General features: G+C 40.8%; 1 protein-coding gene across 5 annotated transcripts in view; it reads left to right on the plus strand.

Moving 5' to 3' along the window:
* Positions 1-2,036: 2,036 nt before the first annotated feature.
* The window catches only part of thsd7ba (thrombospondin, type I, domain containing 7Ba), a 969,622-nt gene continuing 952,533 nt past the window's right edge, over positions 2,037-19,125 (plus strand). For all 5 annotated transcript variants that reach the window (XM_059970235.1, XM_059970236.1, XM_059970238.1 and 2 more), the window contains exon 1: positions 2,037-2,110. The gene's annotated coding sequence lies outside the window, so the exon portion shown is untranslated. The remainder of the gene's footprint in view (positions 2,111-19,125) is intronic.

Here is a 19,125-nt window from a genome sequence, read left to right on the forward strand (position 1 = left end):
ACTGTTTCGTTATTAATCACTTAGTTATAGTAACTTTTATAAATTGTACTCATTTAATCGCTTATGGTATACTGTCTGTTTTTGGGCGAGGCGGGGACATCACACAGCATCCACACCAGCTGATTACCCAGTTTGGTGGGGCCGAAGGCTGCTCCCCCTAGATGAGAACGAGCTGAGTGAGCCTGAGGCGACCCAGGGGGTTACAGGTACAAAGAACAACATGGCTATTCATTGGAAGGAATTAATACCCACATTGCCCCTTTTATTCATTCTGCTTAGGGGAAAGATGGATGTAAAATAGTAATAGAAAACTGAAAAGCAGCAGGTGCTAGAAATCTGGAATAAAAATTACTGAAATGCATAGCAAGTCTGACTGCATCTGTGGAAACAGTTAGTGGTTCAGGTTAAGAGTACTTTGTCAGAAAAATATTCCGCAAGTCTTCTTTTATTTTCCAGAGTTGGACTTGTACACAATGCTTGTTTTACCTTCGTTGTTTAAATGATGATAGGTACAGAGGAGATATCAGGGATACGTTTTTTACGCAGAGAATAGTGAGTGCGTGGAATAGGCTGCCAGCAACTGTGGTGGAGGCAGATATGATAGGGTCTTTTAAGAGAATCCTGGACAGGTACATGCTCAGAAAAAATAGAGGCTATGGGTAAGCCTGGATAAGTTCTAAGGTCGGGACATGTTCAGCGCAGCTTTGTAGGCTGAAGTGCCTGTATTGTGCTATAGGGTTTCTATCTCTCTATGTTAAATAACACTAAATAGCTTTATACAGCCTGTCCTTCAAAATTAAATACTCATAGTCATTTAATGATTTAATGTTGACTCAAGGGAGGGTAGGATGTAGTGGGGATAAGCTCCGACTGCCTGTTAAGTTTTCCCAATAACATGGCTCTGAAATAGCTTCTGACAACTAAATCCAGCTCCAGGCCTTCACATGTAGCTTAGCGACTGAGCCTAGAAGTGGAACCATTTGTACTGACAGGAGAAGGGGCAAACCTTCTTAAAACCAATTGCTCCAGGCAGATGGGGCTCATGAGCATTGGTTGGCAACTCATTTAGGAGGAGGAAAACTCTGACCTCAAACCTCCACTGCCTTGCATAGGGAAGGCTTCGGGTGTAAACCTGGAGGAGAAATCCAGAGCTGGAGTCCCTACGTTAAGTTCATCGCTGACTGGCAACTCCTGTGACACTGCTGGAGCCCAAATGCCTTGGTTTCTGCTGTACCTTTGGATTCATCAGCTATGTGGAGAGGGGGAGCCTGTTGCATGTGCAACAGCTTGCTCTCCATATCATACTGCTCCGGTTTGTGTACTGGTTTGCACTTCAAACATAGACATACATGGCCAAACCTGACTTTAAAATTGAAGAAATGGTACTTACACTATTCTGTAGTAATGACAGTCCAAAATCGATTGCTGAAACTTGCCATAGTTGCATTCTTTAGAAAGGAGTAGTTTTGCAGAGGTCTCAAAATCCACTTTTAAACACTTTGGGTCAATTAATAAATAAAAGGAATGAAGGTAAGATACAAAATATGTAGTTAAACAATTATTTTCTGAACTGTTCTGAATGCTGAAATCAAAGAGTTAATTTGTAGTTAAACAAAACAGTTGATTTGCACTAAATAGTTAACTGCTGCAAACATAGCACCAACAATTAAGATGGGGAATAATTTTACAGATTTAATAATATTCTCTAATAATTGCTGTTTTTGATTATAGAAGTGCTCCTTTTATTCAGTTATATGCCTGCAAGCACAGCCATCTCGTGTGGCATGCAGCACTAATTTTAGAATCCAGAATAGCTTTCAGAAGTGTGCAAAGAAACTACAGCTTGTAGGGAAATGAAGAGGCAGATTGGTGTATTTGCCACAATTGAAAGTAATTAGTTAAGGTTTGAGGAAAGACTTTACTCTTAGGGCTTATGTCGATCATCAAAGACAGCCAATGAGGTTGCTGTGTGCAGCAGCTGTTCTTCGACTGTGCAATCCACCTCCAGATCACAGTCGTAGTATTGTATATGAAATGGGTGGTAGTATTGCACATGCAGCTTTTACAGTGCTGGTAAGCAGTTCAAATACAAATCAGGGCATTCATGCTGGTAAGTGATGCTGCTTTTTCTCTGTTCTTGCATGCTTTTCTTTAGCAGAATCAATATCAATAATGGCTTTCCTATGAAAATATATATTCATTAAAGTATTTTCCTGAGTTCAGCTTCATATTTTAGAGGATATCAACTAAAACTGTTTCATAGTGAGCTATTGTCTTGGGATCATATTTAAAAATGTAAGCATACTGGAAGGAAACAAAGCAATATTTAGATTGTAGATGCTTTGAATCAATGACTTTTCATTATTTTTTTCTCAGCTGTGAATTCTGAGTTTATGATTAGTTGCGCTATTGGAGAGTAGCCTGACACATCAGAATTTAATTCATGGGTCATTTTAAGGGCTGTCTATAGTAAGACATGTATACCAGTTCTTAGTGATGTTCTTCTTATTGGAAAACTGCAAAATTTGTACATATTCTTGACCAAAATAATGAGTTCTATGGAGCTGTTAAGGAAGCTGAATAGAAAGCTATCTCCAGAGATTTTTGTTATTTGTGTGTGTGGTACAGCAGCATTTAATAAACAGATTTCTTTTTTGAAAGCAGTAACATAAATCTTTTAATAGAACAGAATCACAGTTTTAATGTAGATTTCTATTATGGCTTTCTGCATATTCACTTTGAAATAATGAAATATAGGATTGCACAGGTGCATTAGTTATTGAATCTCTAGTGGCAGGGGATCTGTTAGAACCACCTCCACCGAGTTTTATTTAGAACATCTGTATAGGTTGTAAATACCACCACTAAGAGGCAATAGAAGTCTTTCTTATTAAGATCTTTTCAACATGTCCAGTGCCAAAGTGATGAATTTAATGAAGCTGCTTCTGTGAACCAGAGATTCAATAGAATGTTTAACTGATAGTCACAAGTAGATATGCTGTACTGGAGAATAAGCCTTATTTTTCATTTTTAGTGAAGAAGGTGAATGTAGTATTGATGAAATAGTTCTTAATGATTCAGTGGTATATGTTAGTATGAGATTAGGCAGCATCTCTCGCTCCCCAGTAGTCTCCAATTGCATTACTTCTGGGTCACTGAATGCTCTGAGGCAGCTTATTTCTCTAACGGGGTTGTTTCAGACATTAATGGTCATAATCAAACCACAAAGAACGTATTAACATGAAGCAACATTTTCCTTAATTTTGGGTCAAGAGCATTAAATATTACAATATAACTAAGTATTTTTTATTTATTCGGAAATGATAACAGAAGAGAAGATCATTTCATTCTGTTAAGGCAACTGCAAATTCATTGTAGCATGTGGGAAGTAACTACAATTTGAGATCCCAAAAAATGAATACTGTACAGATTATCATTATAGACATTGCTGGCCATTTGATTTATCCAATGATATCAGTATACTGTACTTCAGAGTATTTCTTGGGAAGAGGAAGACTCGGATGTATGTGAAATGAATTTCACAAATGAGATATTACAGTATTCAGTACACAAGTATATTTTGTGTTTGCCACAATTGTCAGGCTTCTTTAACTTTCAACAATATACCTGATAATTCTTAATACCACTATACAAAGGATGATGTTTGGTACAGAGGAAGCCAAGCTTCTGACATATTGAAAGTAAGATTTCCTGTCATTGTAGTATTGTATACGAATTCCAGTTTTAGTAATTGGAATGGATAGCTTTATAGTATTGACAATGCAGCACACATACTCTGGTATTACATATTGATGTTAATTCATACTTGAGTTTACTGTAAGTGAGGAAGGCACTGGGATGAAACCACGGCTAACTGAACCAGCAAACCGCAAAACCTGGAATGAGGATCAGCTGCTGAAAGAGGCAATTCCTCAGCATGTGCCTGATACCTTTTGTCTTCGATTATAAGTGGCCATCCATTTATAATCAGTACCAGCTGCCTTCCTGGTGTAGAATGGTTCTTAAATTAGATTCAAGTGCAAAGTTTAGAAAAATTGAGGTTAAATATTGGTCAATCGCGTATAAAGAGTATTTAATGAACTATTTTAAAGTCAACTTCATTATATGAAACCATTGGAAGCACCCTGGCTTGGAGATGCATTGGTGTTTAAAGTTGTGGTTAAAGAAGAACTGTAATGTTGTCACTCCAATTAAAGTTCTAGGAAGGAAAGTTATTTTTCAGATTTCCATTTGAAGTAAATCAATTTTCATAAATTTCAAATTTCCATAAATCAAACATTTTACTTGTTTTACACCAATACTAAGATCAATTTCTTTTGTTTAACCCAACTATCCCCTTAAAAAATTCTCCAGCAATCTTTCCTACCCTCAATACCCTGGTGTGAAGTTAATATCCTGCCTTTTGAACAAAGCAGACTCAAGTTCAGTAATGATTTGTGCTTTGGCTTTTCAATTTTCCCTGTTGTAGGATTCAACAAACCACAATGAACAAATCTTAAATGGTATCAAACATTATAAAAATAAAAAATCTGAAATGGTATTTAAACTTTATTATAGAAGGAGCACTGGAACTGAAATGACACTTCCTTAATCACTAATTTTCTTGTAATATATTAACACAAACATACAACTTTCCAGACAATGCTGGGCACAATAACTTCCAGCAAGTCATGTGTATCATTCCAGCCTCCTGCCCTCAGGTAACATTCATCATCCCCTACTCCTAACATAACGTAATTTATTAACCTGATATGTATTCTGTACGAGATCCGTTTGTCATGATGTAAACAGTGCTGACTAAAGGACTAAAGTGTGCTTTATTTTGCCATTGCATTATAAAGCAGTCTCTCTGAAATTATTAATGCTGATGATTTAAGGCCATACCTACTATCGAACATCTATTGCATGGAGTTATGTAATCAGTTTGCCAGCAGACTTTGAGAATTTTGGCAGAGCCCCTATTTTCAAGGAGGTTTTAAACTACAAGGTCTATTTCTTAGGAGTATTTTGGTTGGTTGAAAGGACCATAGAATATATTACATTGCTGCTGGTTAATGTATGTGTTCCTTTCTCCTCAGCAGAACCTGATTGTTCTGACATTGTTCATATATTGTGAACTTCTTTAGTCCTGGATATTTTCTTCAAAGCTTGAAAGGGTGAAGAGACTGGAAGCAGCTGCCTATGATCATGGTTTGGTCCTGTAGATGCATACAAACTCCTCTGCACTGCAGCTGGTTCCCTGCCTATTGAATTATGCAGTCAGAGCTGGGCAAATAGCAGCATTGCCTTGACATTGTTACCTATCAGGAATGTACTGTCTAAGCTGTTCCAAAAAGGGGGACAGTAAGTATTTCAAAAATAATTTCTTGATTTAGCAACTGGGATATACGTACAATGGTATCTACAATCTTTCAGTCCTATGAAAATCTCATTGAGAATAAACATAGCTTTAAGTATAATGGAAATAAAAGCGATCTGAAGGGGAGCTAGTGGCTTAGTATGCAGAGATTATCCGATCCAGCATGCTTGCAGGTTGCCAGAGTAAATATCGCTTTAATGATATTCAGGTCAGAACAGAATAGTGAAATGCAGACATCCAATTAGAGATCAGGCTAATGAAATGTAAAACCACTGGGGAAGCACTCACAATTTTGAGAGCAATACCAAACTGAATTGCTCACTTTATTTGCATTTTCAGTTCTTTGTTTGCTTGAGAACTAATGGGACTTAAGATGGTATTTCCTGTCTTCTGATTATCTGCTGTACCAGCAGTGTTTAATTCATCATTCAAAGAAAGTGACAGAGTGAAGAATGTCATGAATATATTTGTCAGTGATGTTTTGCTATTGCTGGTATCTTTATTATTTTTAAATTTGAGCTTTGTTGAGTTTCTTCCCTACATCACTGGCTCTCACCCCAAACAACTGAATGGCAGGTTTCTCAAAGCAATAATTCCTACCTCTATCATCCTCTGCTGTCATAACACCTGAGACTTATATAATTCATCTAAAACTCTGGGGATAAGTATTGTGAAAGTGGAGTAAGATGAGGCTCATTAAACCATTTTCTACAGAGTAATATATTATGACTGCCTTAACTAAGTTTCAGGCTGATAATTATTGCTTATTAAGGATAATGGTTAAACACAGAGTGCGTCTGAGTGAACTTTCTTGAAGTCATGGTTTAGTCTGTAAACTGAGGAAACATTTATTCCTTTGGGGTAAGCACTTGATGGGCTGATTCCATTTTATCCTTCCTGTGAGTTGTCATTACTGAATTATTGCTACTTGGGTGCAGCAGATGCTCTGTAAGAGTCTACTGTTGATTGAACTGTAATAGCCATGACAGCAGGGAAGGTCGGTATGACAGGGATCAATGGATGGACCAGATGAAATATGTACAGTTACTTGATATCAGATGTACTGTATGATTTATCCAACATTGCAGGAATAAATGTTTAAATTTCCTTTGCATTTCAGTGAAACATTTGCACTCAACCTCTTCCATTTTCACAATCTGTAGAAAATGTATTTTATCAAGTATGGCTTCAACCCTGTCAAAGCAACTAGTTTAATTAGACTGTGGTTCTAGTTTATTTTGGAGTTTGGAAGATCAGCTTGCAACAAATGTGCATTGGTTGCCTGTTCAGGGTTTTGCAGATAATTTAAAAACTGCTTTAAAAATATTATCTTCACGACTTTCGTTAATGAGAATTTTACTCCATGTGCATTCAAATGTACTCAAACATCTTACAAACCATAAGGACATTATCTGAGACTTATAGCATGCATTCATTACCTTGTAAGATGCTGTGCCCAGTGCTTTGCATCCTCATGCTACGTGGTGGGTTGGTAAGGATGAGGTCAAGGTGGAATTAAATCAGGTCTTTCTACGTTATTTTGGTACTGCACATTATTTTGGTAGTTACATTGGGTTTAAGTTATAAACTTTTAGGCTTTGCATCAGTGGCATAACAGTGGAAACTGTGAGTAGTTCCAATCTTCTGCCAGTGCACATCGCATACAACCTTTCATGGTCCTAGAACACACTCTATACAGTCAGGAAAGCTTACCAATGCAAAAAGCTCCACTTCCTGAGGAGGCTGAAGGGAGCTGGATGATGCACATATGTATTCACACCATTGTACAGATGCACAGTAGAGAACTCCCTAACGAGCTACATCACTGCACGGTACAGAAACCGCTCTGTTGTGGACAGGAGAGTAGTCAAAGTTGTCCAGCCCAGCAGTGGCACCAGCCTACTTGTCATCAAGGTGATATACACGGAACCCTGTCTAAAAAGGACTAGGAACATCATGAGAACTCCCACCCACCATGCTCATGAACTGTTTGTTTTTAGATTAGATTAGATTAGATTAGATTCAACTTAATTGTCTTTGTGCTGAGTACAGATACAAAGCCAATAAAATGCAATTAGCATCTAACCAGAAATGCAAAGAATAGTGTTATTTACAAAATAACTGTGAATAAAAAGTAAGTGCACACACAAATATGAAAGTACTGAGACAGTACAATATACTTAGCGCTGTGATGTGAGGTTCAGCAGGGTCACAGCCTCAGGGAAGAAGCTCTTCCTGAGCCTGCTGTTGTGGGAGCGGAGGCTCCTGTAGCACCTACCGGATGGAAGGAGAGTAAAAAGTCCATGGTTAGGGTGAGATGCATCCTTGATAATGCTTTTTGCCCTGTCCATGCAGTGTTTATGGTAAATGTTCTCAATGGTGGGCAATTGGGTGCTGATAATCCACTGGGCAGTTTTCACCACATGTTGGAGTGCTTTGCGGTCCGATACAGGACAATTGCCATACCACACTGAGATGCAGTTGATGAGTCTGCTGTCAATGGTACAGCAGTAAAAGTCCGTCAGTATCCTGGGACAGAGGTGAGCTTTCTTGATGTTTTACAGAAAATAAAGTCACTGTTGCACCTTTTTGATCAGGATGGAGGAGTTCAGGGACCAGGTGAGATCTTCGGAAATGTGGACACCAAGGAATTTGAAGCTTGATACATGCTCCACTACAGCTCCATTGATGCAGATGGGAACGTGAGTGTAGCTTCTAGCATGCTTGAAGTCCACAATGATCTCCTTGGTCATCTGGGTGTTAAGGGCCAGATTGTTGTCCCACTCCCATCAGAAAGGAGGTGAGATAGTATCCACTCCAGGAACACAAGACTCAAAAACAGTTACTTTCCCCAAGCAGGAAGGCTGATCAACACTTCTACTCAGTAACCCAACCCTCCACACCCCTACCACCACTACTTTATCACTTCCTGTGGGTATCTTATGTTCAGAGACTCCTGTGCTTAGCATTATTTTATGGACATACAATCAATGTATATAAGCTGTCTTATATACCTATAGTTATCGTGTTTTTATTTTTTGTATTCTTTATCTTACTGCATTTTTTTGTGCTGCATCAGATCTGCGGTAATAATTATTTTGTGTCCCTAACACTTGTGCACTGGGAATGACATTAAACAGCCGAGGGTCTTGAATAAACGCTTAGAATTTTGGCTTTAATTGATAGCAAATTATCAGCCTGTTTTATGTCTCTCTAAATTATATTTAAAAATGGTAGAAGAAGACTATGAGGTTGTTAAATTTCTGCTTGTTTTAAAACCTGATTCAGTGATAAGGGAGTCTACAGAATGACTCAGACAGATTAAGAGAATTGGCAAAGAAGTGACTGTTGAAATATAGTGCAGGGAAATGTATGGTTAAACACTTTGGTAGCAGGAATAATGACCCTAAAATTGTAAAATATAGAAGCAGAGTAGGCCGCTCGACCCATTGAGTCTACTCTGCCATTCTATCGTGGCTAATTAATTATCCCCCTCAACCACATTCCCCGTAATCTTTGATGTCCTATCAACCTCTGCCTTAAAGATTGCTTCCACAATCTTTTCAGCTACCGCTTTCACAACCCTGGGGAGTTATCTACCTTCAGATCTTGCTACTTGTCTACCTTCAGATCTCTCAGCTCCCCAAGCACCTTCTCCTTCATAATAGCAAATGCACTCGCTTCTGCCCTTTGACACTCTTGAATTTCTGGCATACAGCTAGTGTCTTCCACACTGAAGACTGACACAAAATACTTATTAAGTACATTTGCCATTTCTTTGTCCTCCATTACTACCTCTCCAGAATCATTTTCCTGTGGTCCAATATCCACTATCAACTCTCTTTTACTCTTTATATATCTACGAGAAACTTTTGTTATACTCTTTGATATTATTGGCTCTCTGAATATCATATTAAATCTTTTCTCTTCTTATGGTTTTTTTGTTGTCTTTTGTTGTTTTTGAAAAGCTTCCAAGTTCTTTAACTGCCCACTAGTTTTTTGCTATATTAAGTGCCCTATCTTTTCCTTTTTTGCTGTGTTTGAATTCCGTTGTCAGCCATGGTTGCTTCATCCTGCCTTTAGAATACTTCTTCATCTTTGGGACGTATCTGACCTGCACATTCCAAATGCCCCCAGAGAGGCTGACCATCGCTGTTCCATCGTCATCCCTGACAATGTCCCCTTCAAATCAACTTTGGCCAGCTCCTCTCTCGTGCCTCTGTAATTCCCTTTCCTCCACTGTCTACTAATACATCTAATGCTGGAGGAACAGTTGACATTCCAGGCCAAGAGTCTTCTTCAGGACTGGAAAGGAAGGGGGAAGATGGTAGGGGAAGAAGGATAATTAGAAGGTGATTGATGAAGCCAGGTGGGTAGGAAAGGTAAAGGGTGGGGAGGAAGGATTCTGGTAGGAGAGGAGAGTGGACTATAAGAGAAAAGAAATGAAGTGGGACAGCAGGGGGAGATGATAGGCAAGCAAGAAGAAATAAGGGGGCAGAATGGGGAATGGAAGAAGAGGGGAGAAGGAGGGATAATGTTTTTTGACCTGTAGAAATTCATGCTCATGTCATCAGGTTGAAGTCTACTCACATGTTGGAATGGGAATGGGAAATTGAATTAATGTTGCGCTTTCCGGGAATTCCATTTTGGCTGATGGAGTGGAGGTGCTCGACAAAGCAATCCCCCAATTTTACAACTGGTCTCACCAGTGTAGAGGATGCTGCATGAGGAGCACCAGATACAATAGACAACCCCAGAAGATTGCTTCACCTGGAAGGACTGTTGCAGAGCTAAGTGCTGGGAGGGAGATCAGTGGGGATGGATGATTAAATAAGTGAATCACAGAGGGAGCAATCTCTTTGGAAGGCAGAGAGTGTGGTAGGGAGAGATAAAGTTGTGTTTGGTGGTAGGATCCCTCTGGAGATAGTGGAAAATCCAGAGAATGATTTGGATGCAGAGGCTCAAGAGATGGTTGATTAGAACAAAAGGAACTCTATCACTGTTAAGGCAGCAGGAAAATGGGGTGAGAATGTTCGTCTAGGAGATGGAGTACATGTGGGTGAGGGTAGCATCAATGTTGGAAGAAGGGAAACACTGTTCTTTAAAGAAGGAACTGATCTGTGATGCCTCATCCTGGGAACAGATGTGTTGGAAACAAAGGGACTGAGAAAAGAGAATTGCATTTTTACAGAAGACAGGGTGAGAAGAGGTATAGTCAAGATAACAGTGGATGTTGGTAGGTTTATAAAAGATGTTGATTGACAGTTTGTCTCCAGAGATGGAGACAGAAATCAAGAAAGGGTAGGGAGGTGTCAGAAGTGGAGCAAGTGGATTTAAGGGCAGGGTGGAAGTTAGAGACAAAGTTGATGAAATTGAAGTTGTGCTAATGAAGTCATCAATGTAGCGGAGCAAGAGTTAGGGAGCATTACTGAGCTTGGAACATAGGTTGTTCTACACATCCAATAAACTGGCAGGCACAGCTGGGACCCAAGCAGGTGCTCATGGCTACCCCTCAAGTCTATAGAAAGTAGGAGAAGCTGAAGGAGAAATTGTTGAAGAGGAGGGGCAGTTCTACTAGATGAAGGAGAGTAGTGTTGGAGGGGAATTGGTTGTTTCTTTTATTCAGAAAGAAGTGGAGAGCATTAAGGCTGAAAATAAGGTGGTCTGGGCCAGGGAATTGAATTGAATTAACTTTATTTCTTGCATCCTTTACTTACATGTGGAGTAAAAATATTTAAGTTATGTCTTCATCTGAATGTTCAATGTGAAATTTGTAGTATTTTATAATAAATAGTATGTACAATAGGACAGTCAATATAGTATAAAAATACAATTGTATCAGTGGGAATTAATCAGTCGGATGGCTTGGTGGAAGAAGCTGCTGTCCTGGAGCCTGTTGGTCCTGGTTTTTATGTTGTGGTACAATTTCCCGGATGGTAGCAGATGGAACTGTTTGAGGTTGGGGGTGACTGGGGTCCCCAATGATCCTTCAGGCCGTTTTTACTCACCTGTCTCTGTAAATGTCCTGAATAGTGGGAAGTATTGTAGTGGGAGTAGTATTGTATTGTAAGTAGTGGGAACCGTAGGGTCCTGCGATTGAGGGAAGTACAGTTCCCATACCCAGGAGTGATGTAGCCAGTCAGGATGCTCTCAATTGTGCCCCTGTAGAAATGCTGTTCTTGGACTACAGTCCAGCATTCAACACTATAATTCCCTCCAGGCTTGACAGGAAGCTCAGAGACCCCAGCCTTTCATGAGGAAATGGAGAGCATGAGAAGTGTCATGGATGCAGGTGAGAAGGGACTGAACCAAGAGGGATAGAATGGAGTTGAGGTATGAGTGCACAAGTTCAGTAGGGCATGAAGAGGCAGAAAATACTGGCCTATCCAGACTGTCAGGTTTGTGGATCTTGGGTATGAGGTAAAAGCGAGCAGTGCAGGATAAGGGAACTATGAGTTTGATAGCAGTGGATGGGAGTTCTCCAAAGTTGATGAGGTCAATGATGGTATCGGAGACTGTTTTCTAATAGAGTGGAGTGGGTTCCTCTTCCAGAGGTATGTAAGAGGAGATGTCTATGAGCTACCATCTGGCCTCAGCAAGGTAAATGTCAGTCCTCCAGACTACAAAGCACCCCTTTGTCTGCAGGTCTGATGGCAAGGTCAGGCTTGATGCAGAGAGAATGGTGGGCAGTAGATTTCCAGCATCTGCAGGACTTCTTATGTTTGTTATATTGATACATCTGATTTCATCTTCTCTCTACCAAACTGCAGAGCGAATTCTATCATATTATGATCACTGCCTCCCATGGGTTCTTTACATATGATCCCAAATCAAATCTAGTTCATTACACAACACACAATACTTTCTGGAGAAGTAAACACATCACCCTACTGTGATTTGACCCATATATGACTTCAAACCCATAACAGACACTATTAACTACATCCTAAAATGGCTTCTGTTGTAACAGCATTGATATCTTGTACAGGTTCCTTTTTGCCAAGCAAAATCAAAAAAACAAAGTTACACCGAAACAAAACACAATAAATGCTGGAAACCTGACATTTTAAAAAAAGGAAAGAAATGCTAAAAGTCTCAGACAGCATCACGGAATTCATTACCGTTATAGTGTATTCTCCAACCAAAATTCATTCCAAGAAGGCAGAGTGCAAGCTGGTCACTTGACTATATAAACAAGTTTTCTGGTATTGACTGGCGATGTAATTAAACTAGCAATAATGTTATAAAATGATTTGTATAGTCATCACTTTGATTTCTGTTATTTTCTAAATTTATTCTTAATTTACACATATTAAATTTGTTTGTTCATGTTTGGCAAGGTTGGCTGCAAGTTTTTAATCAACATATTTTTTCACTGCAATTACTCATAGTACACTGTTTTCTGTTACTTTTTTTAAAAAATGAAAACAACTTAGAGATAGAGGGATTTTTTTTGGTAGTCCTTGTGCCTGCTGTTGTAATCAAATCTACAACCTTCGGCTCAGTTCACACAAGTTGCATCTCATCCAAAGTTTTGATTTTCCCAAACCATTACTGTGTAAATGATGAGCTGAATTAAATGAAATGTTCATTTACTTTATTTATGACTACTGAAGTAAAAGGGATTATAGCAGTGTTAATTATTATTAGATTGCAAATTAATTATTAGATCACAATTGAATTGGGAATAATGGAAGATATTCAGCCCAATTATCATCACCAAATGTACCTTGATATTGGAAGAAGTTTTTGTGGGGATTTTGCATCTGCTATTTTTATTTGAACATCTATTTTATCCATGGAGAATTTCCTGGTAACCTTTTCTGAATTTGACTTATGGCCATTTCTTACTTGCATATTTTTTAACCTCAAGAAGTTGAATTGGCTTTCGCCTGCAGTCAATTATTTGAAGCACTTTTATGATACATGTTACTAGGAATCAAAGTGCTAATACTTTCTGCCTGCCCTGACATGCAGAAGACTTCAGTAGATCTCTGTGACACAAAGAAGAGGCAGTTTCTGAGGTATATTCTACAGTTTGATGATAGGTTTAGTAGTGTTCTCATGCAGGTGTAGATACTCTGAACTAAACACCGAGTTAAACCGTAGTCAATGAAAGCAAGGATCGCAGTAAGATTAACTGTTTACTGTTCACTCCTCCACATTAACATATGGTGAAAACTGTTGATAAAACAGTACAAAATATATGCAGTATTTGTTTCCTTCTTGGCATCACATTTACATCATAAATACTGAAATACTTGTAAAAGTAAAACTACAACAAACCATATTACATTAAAGTACAACACGCAGTCAGAACCTACCTACGCCATCAACAACTTTAAATACGCTTCAACACAAACTATCCAGCAACGCTTTCAATAGCACAAGAAAATAAACTTTATCAACCGTCATTAGTTTTAACAGAATCAGTGTTAACATTTTTACTTCAACATATCGATTGTCATATGAACTTACGGCGTTGCTTCTATGATGTTTCTTAGTGCGTAGAATGTAACTTTTCTCGCACTGACCCTGCACACACAAGCCCCCGTCTTCCTGTTTCTCCAAACCGGTATTTACCCACAACACGTGGCAAAACCAGGTGTGACATCATCGCATGCCGTGATACATCACAGATGGTGAATTTACTTTCAACTAATTTAACTTTAACTAGAAAAATTACAAACAAATTACTAAAGTGAAAATGTAATAAAGCTAAACAAATGCCTTAAGGGCAACGCAGGTTTATATTTTTACTCTATTTTTAGCTAGCCTCACATTGTACAGGTTTCGGTTGCTTTCCTGCCCAATTTATAGGCCAAATGGTGGAAATTGTGAGCAAAGAGGACATTGGTGTTCAACGGTTTTACATGGAAGCAACTCCCAGGCTTGTGAGGCCACGCTAGGAGTCCATGGACTTGTCACCCAGCACTGTTGTTGCACTCTGCTGTTCTTTGGTGGGATAGGGTGTTGCTGATATTTGGCCTTCCTAATCCCATGGCAACATATGGACAATGGGATTTCTCAGGCTGAAGAGTAAGGAGGCCAAATCATATAATGAAGACCATTAGAAGTAGGAGCACAATTAGGCCAGTTGGCCCATCAAATCTGTTCCACCAGTTCACCATGGCTGGTCCATTTTTCCTTGCAACCCCAGTCTCCTGCCTTTTCCGCCACCTCCCCCACTGTATTCCTTCATGCCCTGACCAATCATGAATCTATCAACCCCTACCTCAAATGTACATAAAAACCTGGCTTCCACAGCTGCCTGTGGCAAAGAATTCCACAGACTCACCACTCTATGGCTAAAGAAATTCCTCCTCATCTCCATTCTAAAAGGACGCCCCTCTATTCTAAGGTTGTGTCCTCTGATCTTACACTCTCACCATTAGAAACATTCTCTCCACATCCACTCTATCAAGAACTTCCACTGTTAAAAAAGTTTCAATGAGCCATTTAATAGGTTTCAATGAGGTCACCCCTCATTCTTCTGAATTCCAGCGAACACAAGCCCAGAGCCACCAAACACTCTTCATATGACAAGCCATTCAATCCTGGAATCATTTTGGTGAATTTCCTTTGAACCTTCTCCAGTTTCACCCCATTCTTCCCAGGATGAGAAGCCCAAACCTGCTCACAATACTCCGAGTGAGGTCTCACCAGTGATTTATAAAGTCTCAATATTGCATCATTGGTTTTTATATACTAGTCCTCTTCAAATGAATGCTAACACTGCACTTGCCTTCCTCACCAGAGACTCAACCTGCAAATTACCCTTTAGGGAATCCTGCACAAAGGCTCCCAAGTCTCTTTGCGCTTCTGTTTACTGTATTTTCGTGCTGTTTCAAAAATAGTTAACCCTTTCATTTCTTCTACCAGAGTGCATGTCCTTACACTTCCTGACACTGTATTCCACCTGCCATTTCTTTCCCCATTCTCCTAATCTAAGGCCTCTGTAGCCTCTCCACTACCTCGTCTACCTGCCTCTTCACCTATCTTCATATCACCTGCAAAGTTTGTAAGAGAGCCATCAATTCCATCAACCAAATCATTGGCATCTTCATTGGCATCTAACTTAAATTGTCATGTATTTTGTCATGTGCCTCCAAGAACCCTGAGACCTCATCTTGTTATGGTGGGGTCCGAAGTCCGCATTCCTGTTATTGATCTGGTCCGCGGACTCCAGACTCCAGACTCATGGCCCTTCCACCGTCCCTTGTTTCGCCTTGAACTGAAATATTCGCACCTAAGGATCATCTTAGCTGAGTTGGGCTCAAGGAGTTTCACCTAATGCCTATCGGTTGGCTGTGAATATAAGGAGCTCTAGGACTGGGTAGAGTTGGGTGAGGGTGGGGGGGTCATCCTGCCCATCCCGGCTTGAAGTACCACTGTTAATGATGAGTTCTGTGAGTGAGTTATGGACTGGGCTGTTCCATAGCCCGCCCATCTTCTGGCCACAGTGAGTCTTGAAGTCACCCTGGACCGAGCTCCCTTCCTAACCCCTGTCTCCGTTGGGTAACCAGGCCAGATTGCCATTGCTCAGTGAAGAGCTCTGCCCTTTCCTACCCCTTGCCTCTGTCGGGTGAGCCAGGTCAGATTGCCGTTGCCCAGCAGAGGGCTCTGCCCTTTCCTATCCCTTGCCCGGATGGATTGTTCCCTGCGACCTGCCCAGACCCCTGTGTCCTGCCCAGGAGTTCTGCAGCCCGCCCAGGGGGCTATTCTCCCAGCATTACTAGTCCCACACCCCAGCCTCAAGACCCCTGCCTCCAGACCCCAGCCTCTAGCCAAGCCTCGAGACCCCTGCCTATAGTCAAGCCTCGAGACCACATTGGACCCCAAGATCTCTCTGAGCTCCACGAACGCCACTGTCTCCGCACCTTGTCCTAACCTTTAGCTTGTCCCGTCCTGTCCCTAGTACTTCAGTGCCTGCATCTTGTATTTGGGTCCTGTCTCACGTTCACTTATGACACATCTTTAGTAATTGACTTCAACATCTTCCCAACCACTGAGGTCAGGCTAACTGGGCTATAGTTTCCCTTATTCTGCCTCTCTCCCTTCTTGAAAAAAGTAGAGTGACATTTGCAATTTTCCAGTCTTCCAGAACCACTCCAGAATCTAGTGATTCTTGAAAGATCATTACGAATGCCTCCCTGACTGACACAAAATACTTATTCAGTTTTGCCGCCATTTTGTTGTCCCCTATTACTACCTCTCCAGCATCATTTTCCTGCAGTCCAATGTCCACTCTTACCTTTGTTTTACACTATATGTATCTGAAGAATCTTTTGGTATCCTATTATTGGCTAGCTTACTTTTGTATTCTTTCTTTAACTTCTTAATGATTTTTTTAGTTGTCTTCTGTTGGTTTTTAAATCTCCCCATCCTCTAATTGCCCACTAATTTTTTTTTCTCTATTATATGCCCTCACATTGACTTTTATGGTGGTGTTGACTTCTCTTGTTAGCCCACGGTTGTGCTAGTTTTCCTTTAGAATAATTCTTCCTCTTTGGGATGTATATATCCTATGCCTTCTGAATTACTTCCAGAAATTCCAACTATTGCTGCTCTGCCGTCGTTCTGCCAGTGTTCTTTTCCAATTAATTCTGCCCAATTCCATTCTCATGCCTCTGTAACTCCCTTTACACCACTGTAATACTGATACATCTGACTTCAGCTTCTCCTTCTCAAAATTCAGAGTGAATTCAATCACATTATGATCACTTACCCCTAAAGGCTTTTTTTTCACCTTAAGCTCTCTAATCAATTCTGGTTCATTGCACAACACCCAATTATTATCCTTATACTTTATTGTCACCAGCAATTGATACTAGAGCGTACAATCACCACAGTGATACTTGCTTCTGCGCTTTGCACTCCCTGAAGTAGAAATCGATGTAAATATAATAAAAATTTAAATTATAAATCATAATTAGAAAAATAGAAAAGGGAAAGTAAGGTAGTGCAAGTCAGGTCCAGATATTTGGAAGGTACAGCCCAGATCCTGGTCAGGATCTGTTCAGCAGTCTTATCACAGTTGGAAAGAAGCTGTTCCCAAATCTGGCCGTACGAATCTTCATGCTCCTGAACCTTCTCCCGGAGGGAAGAGGGACAAAAAGTGTGTTTGCTGGGTGGGTCATGTCCTTGATTATCCTGGCAGCAGTGCTCCGACAGCGTGCGGTGTAAAGTGAGTCCAAGGATGGAAGATTGGTTTGTGTGATGTGCTGGGCTGTGTTCATGATCTTCTGCAGCTTCTTCCGGTCTTGGACAGGACAACTTCCATACCAGGTTGTGATGCACCCTAGAAGAATGCTTTCTATGGTGCATCTATAAAAATTAGTGAGGGTTTTAGGGGACAGTCCAAATTTCTTCAGCTTTCTCAGGAGGTAAAGGCGCTGGTGGGCCTTCTTGGCAGTGGACTCTGCTTGGTTAGACCAAGTCAGGTCATTTGTAATATTCACCCTGAGGAACTTAAAGCTTTTGACCTGTTCCACCTGGGCACAACCAATGTAGATGGGGTCGTGTGGTCTGCTACTCCTTCTGAAGTCAACAACCAATTCCTTTGTCTTGCTGACATTGAGGGACAGGTTATTGTCTTCGCGGGGATCGATCTGCGGGTGGTGTCGTCGGGTGCTCCAGGTTGGCCGAGTGACTGGCGAGGCTCCTCTGCCACTTCCAACTGTCGGGGGCCCAGGTTGTCGATCGGGTCAGGCCCCAAAGCCAAAACTTAATCCCAGAGGGCCAGGCTGCCGGCTGAAGCAAGTCCGTGAACTGTGTCACGGTTGTGGAGGCCTCTGCTCCATCCAAGCCCTGGGCTCGATTTCCGAGGTCGGCAGCGGAGGCCTCTCTTCCGGCAGCTGTGAAGAGCCACCAACGAGGCTCTATGGTGGTCGATCAGGGGAAGCGTCTGGGGTATCTTGAGGTCTTCGACATCACTTCTGTGTGGTTGTCTGCTTCGGAGAGGTGCTGGTCAGAATGGGCCGTGTCTCCAGGCCGGTAGCAGGCTGTAGGTCTCCGGGAACGTGGTGGACCTCAGACCAGGCCTTGACGATTGGGTCCAGGTGTGGTCTGGAGTTGAAGTAAGTTTGGTGCGTTGATGATCTCCAGTGGGTCAGTAACTTTGCCAGGGTGTTGTTGATCTTGCTAGATGTAGCAAATTGGAGGTTTAGAAGGGTTTCTCGGGTATAGGATAGTGTAGAGGGCAGCTTACTCGGGAGAGCACGCTCAGAGTCGCCAATTATGGTGCCATCTTTATATTTAATATCAATCCAGAATAGCTGATCCCCCATTGGGCTCAACCATGAGCTGTTCTAAAAAGCCATCACGTTGTCACTCTGGAAATTCCACCTTTTGTAATCCAGCAAAAACCTGATTTTCTCAAACTACCTGCATACTGAAGTTCTCCAGGACTATTGTAACATTGCCTTTTTGGTATGCGTTTTCTATCTTCTGTTGTAATTTTGGGGTCTGTGTACAACACCCATCAAGGTATTTTTACTCTTGCAACTCCTTAGCTCTGTCTGCAATGATTCAACACCTTCCGACTCCATGGCACCGATTTGATTTCATTTTTTACCAATAGAGCCTTGCCACCCCTTCTGCCTTCCTGCCTGTCCTTTCAATACAATGTGTATCTTTGGGCATAAAGCTCTCAGCTATAGTCTGTCAGCTATGATTCAGTGACGTTCACAACATCATACCTGTCAATATACATCTGTGCTACAAGTTTATCTGCCTGATTCTGT

Source organism: Hypanus sabinus, chromosome 5 (assembly GCF_030144855.1).
Source record: "Hypanus sabinus isolate sHypSab1 chromosome 5, sHypSab1.hap1, whole genome shotgun sequence".
NCBI classification, from domain to species: Eukaryota; Metazoa; Chordata; class Chondrichthyes; order Myliobatiformes; family Dasyatidae; genus Hypanus; species Hypanus sabinus.